Raw genomic sequence first — 9,519 nt, 5'->3', positions numbered from 1 at the left:
TGGGCTATCTAATTCAATATCTTGTTGCCATTTAATCACACTCACATTTCTTTTTGTATTCAGGAGAAGCCCATAGAATCCTAATGGTTACCTCCCCATCATCATCCTCATTACATCTTAACTCTTTAACCTATTTTATATTCATTCCTAGACTTTATCATGATCTATCATATTATGCCTACATCTGTTGTGTCTTAGTCATCTAGTGCTGCTATAACAGAAATACCACAAGTGGATGCTGTTAACGAAGAGAAGTTTATTTCCTCACAGTTAAAGTAGGCTAAAGGTCCAAATTCAGGGCGTCAGCTCCAGGAGAATGCTTTTTCTCTCTGTTGGCCCTCTTCTCTTCAGTGTTCCCCTGAACTAGGAGCTTCTCTACTCAGGGACCCCGGTCCAAAGGACGCGCTCTGCTCCCGGCACTGCTTTCTTGATGGTATGAGGTCCCCAACTCTCTGCTTCCATTTCCTTTTATCTCTTGAGAGATAAAAGGTGGTGCAGGTCACACTTCAGGGAAACTCCCTTTACATTGGATCAGGGATGTGACCTGGGTAAAGGTGGTGCTACAATCCCACCCTAATCCTCTTTAACATAAAATTACAATCACAAAATAGAGGCCAAACACACAATTCTGGGAATCATGGCCCAGCCAAATTGATACACACGTTTTTGGGGGGACATATTTCCAACAATGACATGTTATTTTTTATTGACTATGTCCTTCCCACCTTACTACCTTGCTCACCTCCCAACAGGTGACTGTTTTTCCCACTGCCATGTCCCGCATCCATGGAATAATGTCTGGTGCATAAACCAAAAACCAAACCTGTTACCATCGAGTCGATTCCAACTCATTGTGACCCTATAAGACAGAGTAGAACTGCCCAGTGGGTTTCCAAGGAGTAGTTGGTAGATTCGAATTGCCGACCTTTTGGTTAACGTCTGAACTCTTAACCGCTGCACCACCAGGGCTCCATAACAGAGTGTAATAAATATTTATTTAATGAATGGTTAATAAATTAATAAATGCATGCCCAACATAATACGTGAGTCAGTAGGCTCCCTTTCCACTCTTGGAAATAACAAACCCTCCACAAACTATATTTACATAAAAACTAGGAGGTTGTTATAAGTTGCACGTTCTAAAATTCACATAAGAGTGGCCCAAAGTAGCTGGGATCAGGCAAAAACTGTGCAAGAAGAAGGAAGAGAAGCACAAGGAGTGGTGAGAGGGCCCAAGGCATTAACATGTGGGCGTTGTAAGCACAAATTGTCTTTCTGTATGTCAACCTCACCCTTAGAATGCAAGGTATAGAATATGAAACTTAGTCTCAAAGAAGCTAAGCCTGGCATCTACTCAGAGACTCAGGCAGAAGAACAATAGTGTTAGGAAGCAGTCTGTCTCCACAGCAGCAGAAGATAGAAGAGCTTTTGGTTGTCAAGCTTTGAAGGTTACACTTTAACCCCTGAGAACTCTAAAAATAGCTGGTTCTAGAAAATGCAATCTATCCAATGGTGAGTAATAAAATAAGAATAACACAGCACTGAAACAATAGGAAAAGTTGGAAAATATCACAAAACTTACCTATTTTCTTTTTATAAAAAATAGATAAAATTTACTAACTCCCCAAAAATGACCATACAGCAGATGAAAGTCATAACACCATGAAGGAAGACCACAAAACAAAAGTTAAACCATAGAAGTCCTAAAAGAAATCTTGGGAGAAACCCTTTATAATGTGGGATGTCGCAGGCCTTTCTAACCATAACCTAAAAAAACTAGAAGCTATTAAAGAAAAGATGTATGGATTTGACCACCTAAAAATAAATAACTTCTACCTGGCAAACTTTTTTTTAATTACAAAAAAACAAATGACCTACCAGGAAAACAATTGCTACTCATTTCACAGCAGAGGGTTAACCTCCCGAATATATGAAGACCTTCTAGAAATCATTAAGTAGAAAACTGACAAACCAATAGATAAATGGGCAAAGTAAATGAATAAAGAACTTACCAAAAAGATATAAACGGTTCTTAAGATGCTCTGTCTTACACACACAAAAAAAATGCAAATTAAAAGTATCCTTCGAGATGTAGAACATAATTCTAACTCACAAAAAAAAGACCAGATTTACTGGCCTAAAGGAGACTGGAGAAACCCTGACAGTATGGCCCCCAGACACACTTTCAGCTCAGTGGTGAAGTTATCTCTGAGGTTCACCTTTCAGCCTGGGAGTGGACAGCCCTGTAAAACCAAATGGGACTAATGAGGTGCAGTAGTCCAGTGACAAGGGCCAGAAGGCAGAAGGGGACAAGGAAGCTGGCGATAGGGAACCCAAGGTTGAGTACGGATATTGTTGATGTGTTGTGAGATTGTTAACCATTGTCATACGGCAACATGTGTAGTAACTGTTAAATGAGAAACTATTTTGTTCTGTAAGCCTTCATCTTAAGTGAGAATAGCAGCACAATTGGAAGAGCGTAGTCAATGTCACTGAACTGTGCATGTAGAAATTTTTGAAATGGTGTATCTTTGGCTATGTGTATTTTCACCAAAAAAAAAGGTTGAGAAGTTAGAGGGTTGACATGTTGTGAGGTTGTTAACCAATGTAATAAAACGATATGTGTACTACTGTTTCATGAGAAACTATTTGTTCTATAAGCCTTCACCTGAAGTACAATTAAAAAAAAAAAAAAGTATCCTTCAATATTATGTTTTACTTATCAGATTGGTAATAATCCAAAAATGTGAGTCTCACTCTTGAAGAGCTTGAGAAGTGTAAAATGACACACCCTTGTGGATAGGCCACGTGGCAGTCCTATACAAATCCCATATGCACATGCCCTTCAACCAAGCAATTTTACTTCTGGAAATTTAACCTATAATGTGTAAAAAGATGAATGTACAAGTTTTCTTTGCAGCACCTGTTTTAAAAGCAGTCACTCTGGAAGCCTGACAATAGAGCCCTAGCTCAGTAAATGATGGTGCCCCGACAAAGAGGCCCAAGATAGAGGTAAAGTGAAAAAGATCCAGAAGTGGTGGTTCTTACAGTGTGTTCTCCGAACTAGCAGCAACAATACAACCTGGGAAGTGGTCAGAAATGCAAATTATCTGGCACTAAAGACTTCCTGAATTAGAAGGTCAGGGTGGGGTCCTGCATGCAGCCTGTGTTTTTATCACCCTTCCTGTGATTCTGACGCATGAGCTCAAATTTAAGAGCCTCTGGCATAGAGCAAGCTATTTTTTTTTTCTAGAAAAGCCTGTAGGAAATCACATTATGTCCTTAGCTTGCTTTCATACGTATAGAGTACCTCTGGATGGAAGCACCAGAACCAACAACAGTGACCCAAAAGGGTGTCAGGGAAGGTGGGAGACAAAAGTGGGAGGGAGGCTCTTCACTACATATCTTTTATATAAAATGTAACTTCTGGAAAAATCAAACATTTCTCTTGTGGGACATTTTTGGCATTAATTATTGAGTATTTGGGGGAAGGTGTATTAGTTTTTTTAGGACTGTCATAACAAAATTCCACAAATCGGGTGACTTAAGAAAACAGAAATTTATTGTCTCACAGTTTTAGGGGCTAGTAGTCCAAATTCAGGGTGTTGGCAGGGCCATATGTATCCAAAGCTCTAGGAGAAGATCCTTTCCAGCCACTCTCAGCTTGTTAGCCCAAGACATCCCTTGGCTTGTAGTTACATCTTCGCATGACTGTCTGTTTCTCCTCTTTCATAAGATACCACTCAGGTAGGATTAAGACCCACCCTATTCCAGTATGATCTCATGTTAACCGATAGAATCTTCAGAAACGTTATTTCCAAACAAGGTCATGTTCGCAGGTACAGGGGTTAGGACTGCAGAGTATCTTTTGGGGGGACAAAATTCAATTCAAATTGGAAGATATATATTATTGCAGAGTCATCGAAAAAGGAAATCTGTATTCACCTGCTTAAACCAAAATATGTGTGAAAGAATGATCCTTGCACCACATACATGCCAACACCCCATCTTCAGGGCACTGATCCAGAGAGTCTGTATCAGGTGGGCTTGGCTGGAAGCACTGCTAACCATAGGTGGCTCAAAGCAGGCAAAGTTGAGATGCATTTCTGTAAAACTATGTTTTACATGACAGATCTATAATTATTCTTTGGAAATTCTTATTTTAAATGTTTCCATATGTCTCTAAAAGTTGTTTAACAATATGAATTATGAAGTTGGAACCAAAAGAATACAGGATACTTTGAGTAGCCAAACTACTTGCTATGAAAATGGTCTGATTTTCTTTATGAGTCAAAAGATTTTTTGTGTGATTCACAAGGATACTTTTCTACTCAACAAGCACTCTCCATTTTTAAAGCAATTATAGTGCACCCAGAGCTCATCAGCAAGGACCTACCAGAATAAGGTCTCATTGTGGGTCTTCACATCCAATAGCTCCTCCTGTCTGGATCCTCTCTAACTAGCATGTGCTGATGCTAGAGTAAGCACAGTAGTGGACAGGAAGGAGGCCTGCTTTGTCAGGAGTCAGAAATGAGGTGAGTCTTAGTCAAATCTCTTAAGTTCTCTGAGCTTCAGATTTCTAGATGCAAAATGTGGAATATAAATAATATGTCACTGAGTTGTTAGGAAGATTAAGTAAAATATGATATTCCATCTGCTGGGTAGAGCACACATCCAACAGGTGGTTTGTATCTATAATTATTAATAGTAGACCTCTCAGAAAGGACACATCCTATTTGGGGAAAAAATCCCACAAATACACAACAAGAGCTAGAAAATGAAAGTGTGATTACACATCTTGGACAAAGTAGCTACCTCTCAGAGTTAAAGTTGAAATTTCTGCAAAAAGCTTAAATCCCTGGCGTTAATTTCCCATATGCAACATTTTCTGTAAGAAAGCTAAACAATCATGAGAGACATGATATATAACATCAGTTTGACCCAGAACTTGTCCCAGAAGACCATTGAAATACTATTCCTACATGTATGTGTAGAGCTTTAGAGTTTACAGGTTGCTTTCACATGCCACATCTCATTTACTCTTCACAAACACTTCACAAACTGACTGTGATCATACCTATTTCACACCCAAGGCACCCAGAGAGTCACCCAAGGTACCCTGAGGTTAGGCTCAGGACAGCCCAGCAGACAGAAGGTTATTCCACAGGTCAGACGCTTCCCAGATTGCACTGGTCCTGACAGAAGGGGGGAAAATCGCCTCTCAGGTTGTCTGATCAATTGTCTCCACCTCATCAAGAACCACAGACCAAAGCTTTCACCTATCAGCCAGGCACTCACTGCAGACATTGGCTGTGATTAAGCTTGGGGGATTCCTTCCTTCAATAAAACCAGCAGTAAGAAAAAGGATTTCCATTGTAATGATTCACAAAATAATTTCAGGCTGAATGCCTTCTGAAGATGATTTACAACCATTGTCACTTTCTTCAGAGCAAACAGCATCCTAGATGGCCAAATCCTGAAGGCAGGTCCCATAAGGAGCTGTAGGCCTTCTGCTTTGGCCATTCCTGCCACTGAGAGGCCACTGACACGAACAGCAGATCTGGTGCTTAATACATGATGATCTGCATTGAGATTGGCAGCAGCACAACACTTGACTTCAGCACCACCTTCACAGGGGGCTTTACTGAACCAGACAGAGTGAACCAGTGGGAGCTTTTGTCACAGTTAATTCTATTCTGGCTGCAGGTACGCAGCCAGGGCCCAAGAATGGACAATCACGAGTTTCAAACCGATAACAATATAAGATATCATAGTGGCATCCATACCCATGCAGACAGACTGACTTCTGGGTGAACAAATAAAGAGAGATTTCCTGTTCATCAAAAAAAAAAAAAAAACTTAAGAAAGGACAAGGAATTGATAGTGATGGATACAAAGAGTCCTAATTTAATTCCATAAAAGGTGTGAGTCGACTTCATTTTCTTCACAAGCTCAAACAGGATTAAAACTAATTGTTTCATCTCTGCCCAGTAGTGGTCCTTATTCCCTCCCACGTAAAGCTCTTTAAGCTTCTTAACATGCAAAATATTGATTTCCTATATGTCAAGAACCATGAAGGGTCTGAGATATCACCTTCCTTGCAAGCTAATCATTTTGCCTGCTACAATTTCATGGATGCTGGTAGAGGACACAAGACTCTAGGGTCAGAGATGAACCAGCAGCAGTTGTCATATGCAGAGTACCAATAGTTTTTTACACATTCCCCAGTTCCTGCAGGATGACTTGAAGAGGGCCAGGGAACACCTACAGATGTAGTAGGTTGTGTTACAGGAGAGAAATCCCGAGCTACTGTATTGTAAAAACTAAGATTTCAAGTGCTGCATTTGCATTTTTGAGACCCACAGGGCCTCAAAGCCTTAACCATGAGTTCCCCTGCTCTCACCAAATATGCCCACCACCCAGAAGGAAAGGCTCCCCACCAAGCTAGTTCTCCTATCAGCTAGACCAGCTGTACCTCAGCAGTCCTCAACCTAAGGGGCTTCACTTCCTTACCATCCTACAAATTTGTTCAAACAAGTGAACCACATCCTCTCTTGGGAACTAGGGGACACCTCAATCTCTTGTTACTATAAAGCCTGCCTCCCATAGCCTCTGTTGGTTCACTCTTCTCCCAAGTGCAACTCCCATGTGGCCCTGCATGGCATGGTGTCCTCCTCCGCTGGGGCTGTGAGTATATGTGACTAATAAACTACTGTCAATCTCGTCTGTCTAGTGTCAGTGTCATGTGTTCGACCATCCCCATAACTCTAGGGAAGGAATCCCTCTCTCACCAACAGGGTAAATAAGAGTTTGTCATATAGCAGTTATTTTGTTGCATACAGCAGTTAATTAAGGCTGCTATCATCACGACTCCAGGTAGTAGATGAGACCAATGTATACCATTGATCGCAGCCTCCCCCTCCCCACCCCAAGGTCCCAGACACATTTAAATTAAAGGCAAGAAGAAGGGTAGAGCTAGCAGCATCTGCCTCTTCTGTCAGGAAAGCAAAGCTGTCCCAGAAGCCTTGTTCAGTCTTTGTGTTAAATCCCACTGCTGTAAAATGAGTCACCGCTCACTACTGAAACTCAGAAACCAAAAACCTAGATTATCATGTTGACATAAAAACCCGTTGCTGTTAAATCGATTCTGACTCATAGAGACCGTATAGTACAGAGTACAGCTGCCCCATAGAGTTTCCAAGGAGCTGCTGGTGGACTTGAACAGCTGAACTTTTTGGTTAGCAGCCATAGCTCTTAACCACTACGCTGGGTCTGGGCATATAAAATCAAGATTCTGTTATCAGAAAATAAAGAATTGATTTTAGCATAAACAGTTAGCAGTGTCTGCCTCAAACAGAATGTGACATGTGATCAATACAAAGATTCAATGGCTCTCTGCCTGGAAATACACTTGACTTTCAATTACCACACAGAAGGAAGTAGTAAAGTAGATGGAGTCCCCTAAATTACCACACAGAAGGAAAGAGTAATGTGGATTGAGTACACTGAATGGAAGGAGAACAAAGGAGGAGAAACCCCCAGGCATGGCCTAGAGGTGAGAGAGTTTTCACAACATGGGGAGGTGAGAAAATCATGTATAACTAGGAGGCTAGAATGTTACACTCAACATTCATGATACACTCCTGACAAATAACACAAAAAATGTAAAGCAGGAGGAAAGGATGTGTGACAAACAGGAAAAAGATCTTCATATCAAAGACAGAGGATGTGGATTTGCCATAATGGTTGGGAAACTACAGAGACGTTTAAAGCAGGCAGCCAACTTATTCAGATTTGCATAGTAGAATGATTTGTCTAAATGCAGTATAGGAAAAAAGTCAGATAGGAACAAGCTAGTAGCTGAAGCACCTGTGCATCAAAGGGAGAAAGTAGGTTATGTAACACATTTTAAATTTCTAGATGTAATTGGAAGACACATTGCACAAGTCAAAGAGGAAAACTTAATGGTCATCTGGAACAAAAAGAGTTGTATTCATTTTTAACCTCTTACTCTTTAAAGAGTCAATCATTTTGAGATCTACTTTGGAAGGGAAGTGAGGATACAAACACCAGAATTATGAGCAGCCAGGGAAAGGGGTGGACAGAGGAAAGGTATAACCTTACGTGACTGAAATAGGTAGGCAGAAGGCACAAAGGCCTTATTGTCCCAAACAGTGCACCAAATTTTGAATGCTCAACAATCACCGGTTGCTTACATAAATGGTAGAAATTTTAAACACAGTCATTGCAGATAAATATGAAGATAAGCTTAGTTCTGGAATGGTATTTATTTCATCTCCGTTTCTGACTATTTTATACCAAACTGCTGAAGCATACAATCCTCGTTTGCTGAAAGAATGCCTTGTATTGGTCTGGACAGGGGATAATTAGGTGGAGTTACGTGTCTAGAAAATCTGTAGTACACTGCAAAAAAAGCTATTAGAACTAATAAATTAGTTCAGCAGGATATAAGGTCAAAATTTTAAATCCATTGAAATTCCTTATGCTAGTGTGTCAGTTAACAAATATTGTCTCTCAGCTATAAATATATCCTTCACTGCCTGCTCTGTGATAATAGATATGGGCCCTGGATATATTTCTTCTCGGCAAGTTAGCATGATTGTAAACTTATCAGGAGAGGGCATTGGGGAGACTCTGGAGAAAGAACGGTTTTCTCTGTCTTCTGGGATTTTCTTGCCAGGCTCCTGCAATGCAAGTAGCCTCTCTGACACCAGATTTCTACAGCGTGAGAGGCTTCTCAAGAACCAAGTTCCTGAAAACATGTGGCTTCTTCAGAACCTGGCTCCTGCAGTGTTCAACCTCAAGCATCCAGCAATTTTTTTCCAATAGTTACTACCAAATGCTACTGGTGAGACGTCTGTCTTAGTAACCTTGTGCTGCTACAACAGAAATACCACAAGTGGATGGCTTTAACAAAGAGAAATTTATTTCTTCACAGTAAAGAAGGCTAAAAGTCCAAATTCAGGGTGTCATCTCCAAGGAAAGGCTTTCTCTCTCTGTCGACCTTCTCATCAATGTTCTCCCAGACTAGGAGCTTCTCTGCACAGGGATGCTGGGTCCAAAGGATACACTCTGCTCCTGGCACTGCTTTCTTGGTGGTATGAGGTCTTCATGTCTCTCTGCTCACTTCTCTCTTTTATATCTCAAGAGATTGCCTCAGGACAAAATCCAATCTTGTAGATTGAGTCCTGCCTTACTAACACAACTGCCACCCATCTTCCCTCATTGACATCATAGAGGCAGGATTTACAACATATAGGAAAATCACACAATACCAAGAATCATAGCCCAGCCAAATGATACACCTATTTTTGGAGGGACATAATTCAATCCATGACATTCCACCCTTTGGCTCCCAAAAAATCACATCCTTGCAACATGCAAAACATATCCATCCCATATCATAGCAAAAGTCTTAACTCTAAGTCCAAAATGCAAAAATTCCTCTTCATCTGTGAAATCTAGAATACAAGTTATCTGTTTCCAAAGGTACAATGG

The sequence above is a fragment of the Trichechus manatus genome, unplaced genomic scaffold, assembly GCF_000243295.1.
Source record: "Trichechus manatus latirostris isolate Lorelei unplaced genomic scaffold, TriManLat1.0 scaffold00019, whole genome shotgun sequence".
Classification (NCBI taxonomy): Eukaryota; Metazoa; Chordata; class Mammalia; order Sirenia; family Trichechidae; genus Trichechus; species Trichechus manatus.
The sequence above is the reverse complement of the archived record's forward strand: the minus strand, read 5'-3'. Positions refer to the sequence as shown.